General features: G+C 39.0%; 2 long non-coding RNA genes across 2 annotated transcripts; both read right to left on the reverse strand.

Annotated features, from left to right (window-relative positions):
* Positions 1-58: 58 nt before the first annotated feature.
* LOC141845663 (uncharacterized) lies at positions 59-11,315 on the reverse strand. The gene is made up of 6 exons (XR_012603257.1): positions 11,119-11,315; positions 10,950-11,042; positions 10,805-10,875; positions 10,563-10,716; positions 9,882-9,959; positions 59-149 (listed from the first exon to the last, which is right to left on the reverse strand). It is a non-coding gene; the product is annotated as an uncharacterized LOC141845663 (long non-coding RNA).
* Positions 11,316-12,616: 1,301 nt separating this feature from the next.
* On the reverse strand, positions 12,617-14,928 carry LOC141845664 (uncharacterized). The gene is made up of 4 exons (XR_012603258.1): positions 14,859-14,928; positions 14,715-14,776; positions 13,973-14,051; positions 12,617-12,675 (listed from the first exon to the last, which is right to left on the reverse strand). It is a non-coding gene; the product is annotated as an uncharacterized LOC141845664 (long non-coding RNA).
* Positions 14,929-17,187: the final 2,259 nt, after the last annotated feature.

Below are 17,187 nucleotides of genomic sequence, written 5' to 3' on the forward strand. Positions count from 1 at the left end.
ATAAACTCGAACGGTAGCAAATCAAAATAAAACCACTACACAGACATAAACAATCACAAGTCCACAATACAAAAACAACCACAAACTGCTGTGAGGTAGCATGACTGGCAGAATCTCCTCGGCATCAGCTGTAGTCTCCTACCTGATATCTGGGAAGACAGAAAAATCCCAGAGTCCAAAGGGTGAGTACAAATATACTCAGTGGATAATCAGAAAGAAGTACATGCTCAATAGGGTAAATCATAATAGAGCAGATATGGAAGAAGCATAAGTAACAGAAGAACAATGTAAGGTATCGTAACTCCTACAGGTATCATATAAGCAATGTCATATCTCAGGTACACGTAGTAATCCATATGCATGATCATATATGCAATGTGTCAACCAGGTATCAATACAAATACACAATCACTTCATAATGTAATGCACACACATACGGTCCAATGCATGTATATAAATCTCATCATGCAAATATGTGCATGTAATGCATCAGTCTACACTGACTCCAGCGCCTCATGTCTAATGAGTCGGAGGTGTAAGACAATAGCGGGGCTATGAATCCAGCACTACAACAAAGTAACCTGGTAGCACCCTCAGTAGGTAGTCCCGACAAGAACTACGTACAATACCTATGGCCAGTGCTGTCCTCAATACTCGTCCAGAGAATAACTCTCGGCTGCGTACAGGCCATACAGCCGGGCTACGTACAGGCCATATAGCCAGACTGAGTACCACCCCATCGCGGTGTCGAGATCAGACCACTGACTCGGCTGCGTACAGGCCATACAGCCGGACTGCGTACAGGCCATACAGTCCCCATCACCATGATGGAAGGGTAATAACCACCTATATCACTATAGGCCAACTACCGGCAAGATACACCCACATCTTTGGGATTTACAATCAAGCTCATGCGTAATGATGACATGATCAAGTCAGCATAATCATCCTCTACCATGTTAATTAACACCGTGTTAATTAACATGTGTAGGTACTAATGAAAAGTCCTACTGATCACAGGTATCAACATGATGATAACATAACTAAAACAGAGACAGTAATCATAAGCATAGATACACGATGATCTCAAGCATCAAAGAGTATAAACAGAACTGATAACAAGGTCAAAGAAATAAGATCAAGCATGTGATAAACATGAATATCGAAAGTACCCAATCTATAACAAGTATGAGAGCATGATAAGTAATCTAATCACTAGAAATGAAAGGAAGCATGTACTGTAAAGAAGGAAGAAACTGTATTGACTAAATACAGTAGACTATCCACCTGTAACCGCACGTCGAATAGAACCTCCAGAAAATACTCTCGTATCGTATCGAAGTTCTATAATCGCTCAAGGTCCTGCAAAAGAGTAATAACAACTCTAAATGCCATGATACATCAAAGAAATCCTAATCCAACCAAGAAAAACTCTAAGGGTTACTTTAACCCTCTTTAACTAACCTTAACTCGGGTTAGACTAATCTAATCTTTAGGTCGATATTAACAAAGGTTTAACTAATCAATCAATTAGTTGTATTAATCAAATCGATCAATACAACTAACCTCATGTTTAATCAAACCTAAGCTAATCAATCAATCTTAGATTAGACTAATCCAATCTTTAGGTTGATACTAACAGGGATTAACTAATTAATTAATTAATTTTATTAATCAATTAATATAGTTAATTCCCTATTTAATCAATCCTAAATTAACCCACGTTAGATTTAATAGGCATAACCTAATCAAACTAATCGTGGTTAATTAGATCCGAGTTTAGGTTATCCATAACCTAATCTAAGGGATAAGCTCAACCTTAGTTAACCAATCAATTTAATCCATTATCATATCCCAACAGATTTAAGAACTCTGAACAAATCAACCCAATTTATCAACTCTTACCAATTGATCCCTCCATTACAAAGTGATCATCTTCATCAATGGACCAACCTAACCGAATAGGTCAAAGTCTTCTCAACAGAATCCCCACCTCAAACCAATATAACAGTAAACCCCCCTCTGTTTGAATCGATTAATCCCTCTAGTCAAATCACTACTCAATACATCAACCAAAATTAAACGAATGCAAGGGAGCTTACCTTAATGTCAATTCAATAGCAAGAACCTATCTCCTCTTCTTCTTCTTGCTTGTTGCCGAACCAAGATTCCACACCTGATCCGATCAAAATCTAATTGATCTGCTAATCAAATCCAAGTTTAAAATCCATTCAAGAAGAAATCCCTAAACAAGGATCTAAACCCTAGAAATCTAAGCCGATCCCTTACCTTACAGATTTGGTTTCTTCTTCTTCTTCTTCACTCACAGCCGGATAAGGGAATCAACTCAACTCCAAATCAAGCTACGATCTCCAATCATAGATCTGAAATTAATTCGAAATCACAATGAGATCTCGAAGCCAGGAACCCTAGAAACCCAAGATTTAAACCGATCTTACCTCTTCTTCCTCTGCGATCCGCTCAATCGCTCTCGTCTCCGGCGTCGCCGTTAACTGCCCGAACCGCACGGATCCAGCAACGATCGAGCTTAGAATTGCAGATCCAGTCTCCAGTTGCTTCCTCCTTGCCGGCACCAACAGCCCCCACCTTCGGTTCCTCGCGATCAGGTGAGTAGGGAACGAACAGAGGACCTTCGCGCAGAACAGAGGACTGAATCGCGGCTGGGAGAAAGAAATCGCGGCTACTGTGCTCTTATCGGTTTCTTATCGGCGGATCGGTGTTAACGGGTTTAAAACCTATCCAATAACCCATTAACCTATAAATTTTGAGTTCAGACCGGATTCGGTTCAACTATTACTGTAGCAAACCGGACTACCCTTGGTTCGCTAACCAATCGAACCCCGATTTGACTCAAACCAATTTTGTTTGATTCGTCTCCACAAAACGAATCTTTTCATCCTTTTTATTTTATCAAAACCTCTTTTATTACGAACCAAACCGAATTGGTTCAATTTTAGTTCAATCTTGGTTCAATGGGTTCACCAACCAAATGACCTCTGATTTGAATGAAACCACTTCCGTTCATTTCGTCTTCGTAAGACGAATGTATTCCCTTCCACCAATAAAATTTCTAATCATACACAATTAGGATTAAATTATTTACAATTTAACCCTTAAAAGTTTCGGTATTTTACATTCTCCCCCACTAACAAAAATTTGGTCCCCAAATTTGCTATCTTCACACTATAGTGTAAAAATACTATAGTAATATAACACGATATATCAACGGAGAGAATCAAAGAAGGCCAATACTGTATAACAGGTGTAGGAATCATGCGAATACATGCAATGTATATCAGATCATACAATGCAACAGTCATAAATCAATGATACTGTAAGCAACAATGCCGTGTAATACAACAGCAAATGCATGGTAGTACCCACACAGGCAGTGCTAAAATGATATACTGATAGCACCCACATAGACAGTGCGTAGCACCCACACAGGCAGTGCTATAGAATAGAGACTATAATATTAAGGGATGGACAAGTCCGAGGTCCACCATTAGGCATCAAGCAACGAACAATAGAAGGTATCAACTAGGTAGATAACCTAGGTAAACTACTTAGTATCATTGCTAACTCAACCATATAGGTCAACTACAAGAATCCTAATACCATGTATCAGAGATCAATAATAAGATCAAGGTATCAGCATGTATAACATAACTGAAACCATGTCCAGAATAACCGATCTATCGGTTTGCTATGCTTCCTCTCGTGTGGTAGCATAGATATGACTAACCTCTATGCTAGAAGACCGCCATGTAATTGGCTAAGCAATAGAAAGTCTCTACTCTGTCAGAATCTGACTCGAAGGTGCTGAATGAGATATCATCTGTAACCCCTCTGACTGAAACTGATTCTGATCTCTCTGACTGAAACTAATTCTGACCTCTCTGACTGTGGGCTGCTGACAACACATATGACTGATATACCACTGATAGATAATACTATGGAGGATACTGTGTCTCTGAACTGGTGGTGTACGGAATAACTCAAGGGAAGAAGCTTGGAGGTTTTCATAAAAGAAATTCCAACTAAATAATGAAATTGCAAGCAGTAATTGGAATTGGAAATTCCACTTTTAGTTCTGTCTGGTTAAAGGCAAGATGACAGCTCTTTGTATGCTTCCAAAGAAATTTTTTTTTTTTTAATTCTTAGCATTTCAATTCCACAAATAGAGCTAATGGTTCCCTTTTCTGATCAAGTGTTCTTCCTTGGGAGAAAGGTTACCATCTCATTCCAAATATTAGGAACTCATACCAACATTGGAAAGTTTTTCTTAGCATCTTTAACAGCTTGGCAGGTTCAACTGCAGTAAGTAGCCGTTCTCTAGGACTAACAGATTTTGAGGCATAAAGGATTAGGAAAAGTAGAACACCTTTTTATCTATGAGACAACAAGAACTCTACTTGAGTAACTCAATAATAAGGAAACTACCATAGGTTTCAAAACTGCAGAAACTAGGCACATCAATCTAATTCCAAAGAAATCCAAGCTAAAGAGGTTCCTGCATTTCTGATTCTGAACTGCTGAAAGCTGTGTATTTCTAAAATTCAGAATTTAACTTCAATGCAGTGACAGAAGTAAGTCTGATCAGCTTCTCTATTATTTCAGATTCAATGAAATTGTAAGATAAAACTCAATAATACGAGGTGGAAGTACAGATTCTCACTCAAACTCAGTTGCATGTCTTCTAAATCAGAGTTTCAGCAACCTCTTAGTGCTCATTTCTGTTGTTTCAATTTTTTTTTTTCACATTCATGTAAATCTCAGAATCTACCAAAGCTTCAACCCATTTAGATGTGCAGTATATTTCAGAATTAAGCTTCACTAAAGTCACAGAATTCAGATTCAGGCTTTGACAAACAGAATTTCCTGCTTTTCACGATTCACACAACATCAAAACTAACAATTTCTATATTACAGTTTACTGATCTTTTTCATCCTCCAATATGTAATTAGAAATGCCAACAGGTGGTAAGAATTTCTTTGAGCTCTCTAAATCAGAAAATTATTTGTTCACCAGTGTAAACTTTACCACTTGGGTCTAGAAGAAATTCAGCGAGTTCGTTCTTTTCTTCAACAGAAAATGTTTGAAAAAGAAGCAGCATCTGATAATCGTTAGAAGAAAGTGATTCAAAAATTGATTTCAGAATGCCAACAACATTGCCATCAAGTAATCAAATATTTGCCTGGGAGCCACTAGCAATCTTAAATAATCTACTGATCTGCACTGAACCAGAGGAGTAAACAGATTCAGAATCTGAATCTGAATCTGATGACCGAGCCTCCCCAAAGTGTAGGTATCAGAAACACTGCTAGGGAGTTGAAGGGGAGGAGGAAACACTAAGAATATTCAGAACAGGCAAGATCAACACCAACAGAATGGGTCACAGCTGTGCTAAACAAAACTGGCAAGAGGCACACAATATGAAATTCAATACTGCTGAACCAATTTTGAAGGCAGTTTTAGATTTATTTCCTGCCCCAACACAAATTTTATATGAGAAATGATAATGCCCAACAGAAAACCAGCAAAATCTTTAGAGGACCTCTCAGCAGCTCCCCATCAGATTCCCAATAGTAAGAAAAGAAAAGGCACTGCCGCAGGAAACAAGGTTTCAATTTCTGCACAGAATCTACAAGAGCAGCATAGTGAAGCCCTCAAAGTCTCTCCAAGCAACGTTACAGTTCCATAGCCATATAGTATCACAATTTCAAGAGACCAGGCCTGACAACAATATAGATCCACCTTTGAAGATGACTCCAGGTTCAGCATCAGTAACAATCTCAGAACTAGATGTTGAGGTGTTTGGTATATCAAATCCCTACTACCAGAAACAGAAAGAAACAAAGGATTCTGATGGAGAAACACAACCTGAGCTCTCTGTGAACAGAATTGGACAGAAACTGGCACACCCTGGCACACTTCATCTAAAGATAATTGACCAGAGGAGTAAAAACTGATCGGTAGCAGTGACACCCTTGGCACATTGCCTCTTCCAAACATGGCTACACCATTGGCTCAAAAACAGATTCAAGGAGGAGGTTCTGAGCATATTTGTAAGGATAGCAGTACTTCTGACAAAGGGAGTATAACTCAACAGATTGGAACGAATACGGAGCATCAAATTGGTGAGAATAGCACATGTAAGGTACAAACCAAGTCTAGAGCTCACCTAAAAGAAACTAGCAATGGAAGCAAGACCAATGGTCAATTCCGCAAAGGGAATGCACCAAACTCAAATATCAAAATTTCCCGTTTGTTTGTTTTCATCGCTTCCCCCCTTATCAATCCAATTCACATTTCAAATTCTGTGTTTCAAAATGCCTCTCTGAAGGATAACCAGGTCAAAACTCGCTCTCCGGTATCGTCTTCGGAGTCTTCCACCACGTGACAACCGGATCACGAAGGTGGTACACCGCTAACCTGACCTTCTCTGCCTCAGTATAAACGATATACACAAAGGTATCGGTCAGGTTCTCCATCTAAGAATGAGCAAACCATGGGTCAGATTCCCCATGGAATAAAATTAATCGGTCCTCAACCGACTTTGCCCATAATGGTAACCGGCTCAAATTCGCAGTCTTGCTAACTATAGCCGGCACCAGCTCAGTAAAAGGTATCTCCTAACTATGCATAATATGCTAGGTAGTCTCCAGCTCTACTGGAGTAATAGGTTGTCAGGTCGTTTTAATAATCGACCTCGTCCTCGGTTTATCAGAGTCATATAATAAAATGGTATCTGATATAACAACCAGTATAAATTTTCTAACAAATACAGAAATATACCAGAAATACTTACAGCTCTATTGCCCGGAGATCTTTTGCCGTGTCAGCTCCATCTCACAACAGAATCGAGTAAATCGAAATCCGATAAACCCGATACAACGACGAATCCAGAAAACTATGGATCGTAAAACCATCGGATAGACCAAAGATATGACAAATACCAAAAATACTAACCGTCTCTGATACCAATAAATTGGTATCAGATAAACTAAAAATATAATGATAAATCCATAAGAAACTACATAGGAATCCTAAAACTAATATGACGAAAATCCTAAAACCTAATGCTTAGTCTAATATGAACCCTAAACCTAATGCAATGATAAATCCTGATACAATAACAAATCCGAAATAAACCAAGGTCAAAATGGAAACCAAAGCTCCGATAAGTCCAAACAAAAACTGTGTAACCTAAAACCAACTTCTCTGATACTAAATAAATTGGTATCAGATACACAAAAATGCAACAAATCCTGAAAGATCGAACTGCTCTGATACCACTAAATTGTCACGACCCGGGAGACGGCCGTCCGAAAAATTTCGGCAGCATCTCCCCTGTATCTATGACAATTCCCTGGATACATACATATATAAAAGGCCCACACGGCCTATCCATAACAGACTATGGATTTATACAAGGAAATAAAACAAATATGACCCACACGGTCACTCAACACATCCTACTATATATGAAATGCATCCGTACAATCACTAACGAATAAAACTCGTTAAAACTGATTCGTACAGCGGAAACATATCTATTCTAAAATTGATGTGCGTAGGATGTATACCTGTTTTCATGCTTTATTTGCACATCTTTCTAAGTTTATTGTTCTATTCTTATGTATATTGCATCCCATATTCATGCATTTAGGCATATATTTTACATTTCCTAGTTCGGAGATCTGCTCGTGTTTTTACATGTTTCAGGATGGAAAATGGAGCAAAAATGGCGCAACGGAGTATTATTGAAGATCAGGCAAGACAGGGCCGTGCCTCATAGGCACGGCCATGTCTATTCAGCTTCTGGCCGTGTGTCAAAGGGCACGGGCGTGTGCCAAATCCCCTCAGCATCAGCCAGAGGCCGTGCCTCAAAAGCACACCCGTGCTTCAAAACAGAACCAAGCCAGTTCATGGCCGTGCCTCCAAAGCACGGCCGTGTCTTCATCCTGGAGCAAGCCTCAGCTGAAGGCCGTGCCTCACAGGCACGGCCGTGTGCAAGAACAGAAGCGCCCAAGCAGCTGGCCGTGCCTAATAAGCACGGCCGTGTCCCTCATTTCAGCTCCAGCCAGTGTGTGGCCGTGCCTCCCAGGCACGGCCGTGCCATCAAACAGAAGAGGGACCATTCTGGGCCGTGCCTAAGAGGCACGGCCGTGCCTCTGATCCGAGAGCCCACAAGTTCAGGCCGTGCCTCCCAGGCACGGCCGTGCCTTACCTTGTGCCCGAAGCCAACACAAGGCCGTGCCTCCCAGGCACGGCCGTGTGCACGGAGGCGAGCTGCTACCGAACCCTGCACTATAAATAGGCCTCTTTAGAGACCTAGCAAGGGGGGGAGCCTTTAGGAGAGCCACCGGAGTTGTTCTTGAGCCGCCGACGCCTATTTCGGAGGAGATTCGACGATCCATCACCGATCCGACTGCTCCAGACCATTTCCATCTCATCTACGCAGAGATTGCACTCCAAGGAAGAAGATAAGTCTAGTTTCCTGCACTTATTTGTTTATCTTTGGGAACAAAATGTATTTCTTCATTCCTTTGGTTTGTATTCTCCTCGATATGGAGTAGATTTCCCTAGATTCTAGGATGTAGGATAAATCAGATGTAATGGATGATTGTACTTGGATTTGATAATCTACCGTTTTCTATGATGTAATTGTGCATTGTTTTGTGGATTTGTGCTTGTACATTGATGATAACTTGTGTATGTGTGAATCCATGAGGGTAGGAATTTGCTATGTATTGGGGAATCATTAGGCCGTATACCGGGGCGCTCTGTAATGGGGAATGCCTTGAACCGGGCGAGATTCCGAGGGGTTTCCTAATGCGTAGTGGATTCTTATGAGGAATAGTTAGCGGTCATTCGTTATTGGGGAGAGATCCGTAAAAGGGTATCCAGTGACAGTGGATAAGGTTCTTTTAGTATTTCCGGGGCGCCTGAGTGACACGGGAATGCCTTGAACCGGGCTTCTAGAACCGTTTCAAACCAATAGCGAGTGACGTAAGAAACCTAATGATTTAATTCGAGGATACCTGACGAGGTTGAATTGGATAATTTGGTTGACATTCCTACAATTGAACAGTTATTGAGGAAAGGTAGAGGATCCAAGTCGATTAATCCATTCTCTGAGGAGTCCGAAATCCTAGGATCGCTTCACCCATAAGTGTCACAGTCGATCCCCTTCTCTGCTTTTTAGGATTAAGCACTCTAGAACACTCCGATCTCCCCCACACAACTCATGAACAGTTTTCTCTCCACCTTATTGTGCTAGGTGTAGTAAGTAATTCCACGGTCCCTGTGGATTCGATCTTTTTATTACTTGGCGATATTCCGTGCACTTGCGGAAGCACATCAGTGCAAGCCATACAGCTCATCACCGTACCTGGTGAAATAGGGTAATAACCACCTATATCGCTATAGGCCAACTACCGGCACGATACACCCCTTCGGGATTTACAATCGAGCTCATGCGTCATGATGACATGATCAAGTCCGAATAATCATCCTCTACCATGTTAATTAACACCGTGTTAATTAACATGTGTAGGTACTAATGAAAAGTCCTACTGATCACAGGTATCAACATGATGATAACATAACCAAAAACAGAGACAGTAATCATAAACATAGATACACGATGGTCTCAAGCATCAAAGAGTATAAACAGAACTGATAACAAGGTCAAAGAAGTAAGATCAAGCATGTGATAAACATGAATATCAAAGGTACCCAATCTATAACAAGTGTGAGGGCATGATAAGTAATCTAATCACTAGGAATGAAAGAAAGCATGTACTGTAAATAAGAAAAGAACTGTATTGACTAAATACAGTAGACTATCCACCTGATAACCGTATGTCGAATAAGAACCTCCAGAAAATATACTCCCGTATAATATCAAAGTCCCAAATCAATCAAGGACCTGCAAACGAGTAATAACAACTCTAAATGCAATAATACATCAAAGAAATCCTGATCCAACTAAGAAAACTCTAAGGGTTACTTTAACCCTCTTTAACTAACCTTAACTCGGTTTAGACTAATCTAATCCTTAGGTCGATATTAACAAAGGTTTAACTAATCAATCAATTAGCTGTATCAATCGAATGGATCAATACAACTAACCTCATGTTTAATTAACCCTAAGCTAATCAATCAACCTTAGGTTAGGCTAATCAAATCTTTAGGTTGATACTAACAGGGATTAACTAATTAATTAATTAATATCATTAATCAATTAATATAATTAATTCCTATTCAATCAACCCTAAGTTAACCCACATTAGATTAATAGGCACTAACTCAACCAAACCAATTGTGGTTGATTAGATCCGAGTTCAGGTTATCCATAACCTAATCTAAGGGAGAAGCTCAACCTTAGTTAACCAACCAATTCTAATTGTTAACCTGATTATTTCTAATCAGATCTACCAACCACCTTAAACTCCATACCGTCATCAGATCATAACACATCTACTAATCAAAATCAAATCAATAAATCATACAAGAAGCATTGAAGGTTTACCTCAGATTGAGCCTAACCCTAGATCCTTTGCTCTAGCTTAGCTCAATCAAGTCACTGCCCTCTTCCTTGTGCCCGAGACTAACAAGAAGTCTCTGCTTCTTCCTATCCAACAATCAAGGTATGTAGCTCAATCAACCGAAGGAATTCAACCTAGCTGTGAATTCAATTTCAACTCAAGAATCTGAATTCAAGATCTCAAGGAAACCATAAGAACAAACAAGATCTACGAATCAATTCCTTACCAATTGGTTCCTCCTTCTCCATAGCTTCGGATGTTTTCAATAAGATCCGAATGATTGGATCTCAAATCAAGCTACCATTCAATACAATCAAGAATTAAAAACTTAATCCTATAATGAACCCTAGAATCCAAACCATTGCACTTACCTTAGAGAGTCGGCTTCTCCCTCTTCTTCTTCACTCGCGGCCGACAAGGGATCAACCCAAATTCCAAATCAACTTTGATTTCCGATCACAGATCTGAAACCAATCTCGAAATCACAAAGAAATCTCGAAACAAGGAAACCTAAGAACCCAAGATCTAAACCGATCTTACCTCCAAAACTTGATCTCCTGCCGTGATCGCGTCGCATCTGCCGCCGCTACTCGTTGTCAACCACGCCACCTCTAGCAATGGAACGAGACCCAGGGTGGAAGTTCAGCTCTCTGGTCGCTTCCTCGTCGCCGGCTTCACCAAAGATCGCCGGTAGTCGCGCGATCGAGACGAAGGAGAGGAACAGAGAAGTCGCGGCGTGCAGCAGAGGAAGAAATCGCGAAATGGGAAGAGGAGATCGCGGAAAAAGGCTTCTTAGCGGTTTCTTAACGGGCGAATTCAGTGTTAACGGGTATAAAACCTATCCGATAACCCATTAACCTTTAATCAATTAACCCTTTAAGCTTATTAGGCCTTAATTAGGCTTCTTTAATTAGGCTAATTGGGCTCAGCCTAATTGATCTCTTTAATAGGGCTTTAGGGATTATTTGATTGGATTTTAATTAACCTACATCAAGAAACTAAATCCCTAATTAATCAAGCCCCTTAACCTTTTTAAATCAATTAGGGTTATTTACAATTAACCCCTTAAATAGGTTTATTTACAAATAAACCCCTATGATTTTAACTTAACTTGAAACCTTAAGTTGCCATAATCAAAAAAGGGAGAGATTGTTGGTGCAGGGAGCACCAGCAGATCGAACCTGAGTTTTGATAATGGAACTAGGTTCAAGTTAAGTGTGTTATTGGACTAAACGAGTGATCTAAATGTGTAGGAAGCACAGGGTTAAGTCCTAGTGGAAGCTAGGCATGAAGTCTTGATAGAGTCAAGAGCACCAGGTGAAGTCTGGGATGGTCAGGAGGACCAGGCCGCAGTAGATGTCTGTGTTAGTCAGGAGGGCCAAGCCACAGTAGAAGACTGAACTGATCAAAAAGGATTGAGTCACAGCAGAAGACTAGGCTGATCGGGAAGGACCGAGCCGCAGCATAAACCCTGGGGCCGAGGACAGAGCCGAGCAAAAGTCCAACGAGTCAGAATGACTCAGTTGGCATCAGGTAAATTCTCCTGAGTGAAGTGGGTGAGGACGCGTTCTCAAAGGGAACAGTAGGTGTCGGTCTTGTCACGACCCGAGAGACGGCCGTCCGAAAAATTTCGGCAGCATCTCCCCTGTAATCTATGACAATTCCCTGGATACATACACATATATAAGGCCCACACGGCCAATCCATAACAGACTATGGATTTATACAAGGAAATAAAAGTAAATGTGACCCACACGGCCACTCAACACATCCTACTATATGTGAAATGCATCCGTAAAATATTAACGAATAAAACTCGTCAATTCTTTAAAAGAGATAATATGCAGCGGAAACACAATATACTAAAGATAAATCGAAAGAGAATAAAATCCGTAATACACATATACGATGAAAGAAATCAAAAATCCAAAGTACAATATAAGTGCATAAACTCGAACGGTAAGCAAATAAAATCACGAAACTACACAGCTCATAAATAATACAATACATCCACGAATACAAAAAACCATAAGTTGCTGTGAGATAGCATGACTGGCAGAATCTCCTCGGCATCAGCTGTAAACTCCTACCTGATATCTGGGAAGACAGAAAAATCCCAGAGTCCAAATGGTGAGTATAAAAATACTCAGTGGATAATCAGAAAGAAGTACATGCTCAATAAGGTAAAATATGACAGAGCAGATATGAAAGAAGCATAACGGTAAGTAACAGGAGAACAATATAAGGTATCAGAACTCCTACAGGTATCATATAAGCAATGTCATATCTCAGGTACACGTAGTAGTCCATATGCATGATCATATATGCAATGTGTCAACCAAGTATCAATACAAGTACACAATCACTTCATAATGTAATGCACACCCATACGGTCCAATGCATGTATATAAATCTCATCATGCAAATATGTGCATGTAATGCATCAGTCTACACTGGCTCCAGCGCCTCATGTCTAATGAGTCGGAGGTGTATGACTAGTCTACACTGGCTCCTGCGCCTCATATATATATACTGAGTCGGAGGTGTATGACAAGTCTACACTGGCTCCAGCACCTCATGTATAATGAGTCGGAGGTGTATGACAAGTCTACACTGGCTCCAGCGCCTCATGTATAATGAGTCGGAGGTGTAAGACAATAGCGGGCTATGAATCCAGCACTACAACAAAGTAGCCTGGTAGCACCCTCAGTAGGTAGCCCCGTCAAGAGCTACGTACAATACCTATGGCCAGTGCTGTCCTCACTACTCGTCCAGAGTAAATACCCTCGGCTGCAGCGTGAAGGCCATACAACCGGGCTACGGCTGCAGCGTGAAAGCCATACAGCTCCGATAGCCAGACCGAGTAACACCATCAAGGTGTCGAGATCAGGCCACTGACTCAGCTGCAGCGTGAAGGCCATACAGCTCATCACCGTACCTGGTGAAATATGGTAATAACCACCTATATCACTATAGGCCAACTACCGGCACGATACACCCTATTGGGATTTACAATCGAGCTCATGCGTCATGATGACATGATCAAGTCCGAATAATCATCCTCTACCATGTTAATTAACACCGTGTTAATTAACATGTGTAGGTACTAATGAAAAGTCCTACTGATCACAGGTATCAACATGATGATAACATAACTGAAATAGAGACAGTAATCATAAACATGGATAACAGTGATCTCAAGCATCAGAGTATAAACAGAACTGATAATAAGGTCAAAGAAATAAGATCAAGCATGTGATAAACATGAGTATCGAAAGCATCTAATCTATATCAAGTATAAGAGCATGATAAGTAACCTAATCACTAGAAATGAAAGGAAGCATGCACTAAAATAAGAAAAGACTGTATTGACTAAATACAGTAGACTATCCACCTGATAACCGTAGATCAAATAAGAACCTCCAGAAAATATACTCCCGTATAATATCGAAGTCCCAAAATCAATCAAGGACCTGCAACACAGTATCACATCCTAAATATCAGAATATATCAGATAAACCCTAAGTTATATTTTAAGGGTTAGTTTAACTCAATCTCGTTAACCTAACTCGGGTTAAATTAATCTAACCTTTAGGTTGATATTAACATGGTTTAATTAATCAATCAATTAATTGTATTAATCGAATCGATCAATACAACTAACCTCATGTTTAATCAAACCTAAGCTAATCAATCAACCTTAGGTTAGACTAATCCAATCTTTAGGTTGATACTAATAAGGAATTAATGTCATTAATTAATTAATTAATATCATTAATCAATTAATCTAATTAATTTCCTATTTAATCAACCCTAAGCTAACCCACATTAGGTTATTAGATATTAACATCACCGAATCAACTAATCAAATCAAAGCTTAGGTTCAAGATTCCCATCATATAAATTCTGATCAATTCTTGGTATCAACCAGATCAAACAATCCTTAATGGGTTCAACACAAACTCAACATCTCAAATCCTTTTACCCTAAATAAATGCTAATCAATCAATCCCAACAGATCAACCTTAAATCCAAACTTTAATGGACCGAATCCATTCTACACATCCAACCTAATCCCAAAATCCAGTTTAATTCATTGAAAATCCAATCAAGGAAATTAAGATTCAAGATCTTACCTCCAATCTATGCCCTAAATCAGCTTCGGATCCTTCTTCTCCCTTACTGCCGACACCAAAGGCTGTGGGAAGGAAACCGATCCAAACTCATCATCCAATCCATAACCAATCGAAGACATCCAGATTGGAATCAATAAAACTTACCTCTAGATCTGAAACTCTAGATCTTTGCTTCGGTTCTTCTCCGATTCCTCTTCTTCTTCCCAGCTTCGACCGAACAAATCCAAACCTCGCGGCCGGATCCAACAACAAGCTCCGATCCCAAATCAAGATCCAACTCAAAAACCTATAGAAACCGGCAGAAATCATCGATCTAGGCTTTAGAAAACCCTAGGCATCAAAGATCAAATGAGTCCTTACCTCTCCCGATCTCTCCCGTTCGCCGACCTTCGCCGTCGCCTCTCGGATTTCCAGCCAAGCCTCGGCGAGACCAAGCCCTCAGTGATTGAATCCCTGGTCGTCTTGCTCTCCTTCGTCCGCGGCTCCACCGAAGATCGCCGGAAATCGTGCGATCGGGACGAAGAAGGAAGAACAGAGGAAGAGGGCGACGAAGCAGAGGAAAGAATCGCGATCTTGAAAATCACGACTTCGAGCCTTTTATCGGTTTCTTAATGGGCGGTTTGTGCTTAACGGGTTCGGATCCAGAACCAATAACCCAATAACCTATTAAGAGTTGAGTTCAGACCGGGTTCGGTTCAGGCCATTACTGTAGCAAACCGGACTAACCTTGGTTCGCTTGGTTCACTAACCAATCGAACCCCGATTTGACTCAAACCAATTTTGTTTGATCCGTCTCCACAAGACGAATCTTTTCATCCTTTTTATTTTATCAAAACCTCTTCTATTACGAACCAAACCAAATTGGTTCAATTTGGTTCAATCTTGGTTCATTTGGTTCACCAACCAAATGACCTCTGATTTGAACGAAACCACTTTCGTTCATTTCGTCTTCATAAGACGAATTCATTCCCTTCCACTAATAAAATTTCTAATCATACCCAATTAGGATTAAATTATTTATAATTTAACCCCTAAAAGTTTCGGTATTTTACACGATACCCAAGAAGAGCTCTGTGCCTCGCCACTACCTGGAAACTAATTTTTGAAATGTGGACTTAATTGATTGAAGGTTAAACCTAAATCTAAGACAAGGTCAAACATTCAATAGAACTTAACTTTAAAATTAATAAAGATAAAATTAATAACTCATCTCATAAAACTCATAACCTTTGTATGCCATGTATTGCGACACTTAAGATGGGTGAGATGATAAGGATAATTAAAAAGTATAATGTTTTGAAAAAAAAGGTTGTCAAAAATCATTCTTTTTATAAAAACTATTTTTGAAAACTTGATATTTACTTGAAATTCATACTTGCTGTGTGTACCTATACTATATTTTTTAGATTATTATTTAAAAATTAGTTGATCAATACTTAGACACAAACTTTTAGGTCAACACTAAGTCTAAGAACCTAAGACACATAGGTAGAAAATCCTTGTGGTCAACAAGGATGTCCTAAGAAAGTGTCTAATTCAGGGGAGGTCATTCTTGAAAGATCTTATTTTTAAAGACCTCTTAAAACTAACTTTAAAAAAAATTCTAAAATTATTTTAAAAAATCTTATTTTATAAAATATTTTATAAAATATTTTTTTAACTTGGAACAGCTCCTAAGACACATAGGGAGATTGCTTTGTAGTTAACAAGGAGCTCTAAGGGAGTGTCAGATTTAGGGGAGTCCAAGCTTAAAAGTTTAATTAAAATTATACTTTGAAAATTATAAAACTATTTACTCTATTTGATTTAGATTAACCTCTAAGACACTTATGGAGTTTGCCTTGTGGTTAACAATAAGTCCTAAGAAAGTGTCAGATTTAGGGGGAGGTCCAAATCGAAAGAGTAAAATTATTTTAAAACTATTTTTATAAGATTCTCAAAATTAGTTTTTAAAAAATATTTAAAATTCTTGAAAATTATTTTAAAACCTTATTTCAAAAACTATTTTAAATATTATACATTATCCTTTTAAATTTTGATCAAACCCTAAGACACATAGGGAGATTATTTTGTGGTTAACAAAGAGCTCTGAGGATGTGTCAGGTTAAGGGGGAGATTCTGACTTAAAAGAATAATGACTAGTTTTCTAAAAACTATCTATTTTAAAAATACCTATTTGAAAACACTTTTGAAAAACTAGTTTGGAAATACTTTTGAAAACTATTTTGAAAAATCCGTTCAAAAATAATTATGAAATCCCTTAACAAAATTAGTTTAAAATTTTTGAAAAAACTTTTCAAAACTTATGCTCTAAAACTATTTTGAAAAGCATACTTAAAAAAATCATAGTGATTATTTTGAAAAATATTATGGGATATCTTATCAAAACATGATTTGAAAATTCATAATAAATTATGCAAATATTTTTTTAAAAACTATTTTTAAAATTAATTACTATAGACTTTCAAGAAGT

The sequence above is a fragment of the Curcuma longa genome, chromosome 14 (assembly GCF_044706935.1).
Source record: "Curcuma longa cultivar G26 ecotype Majalengka, Jawa Barat chromosome 14, ITB_CL_G26_1.1, whole genome shotgun sequence".
Classification (NCBI taxonomy): domain Eukaryota; kingdom Viridiplantae; phylum Streptophyta; class Magnoliopsida; order Zingiberales; family Zingiberaceae; genus Curcuma; species Curcuma longa.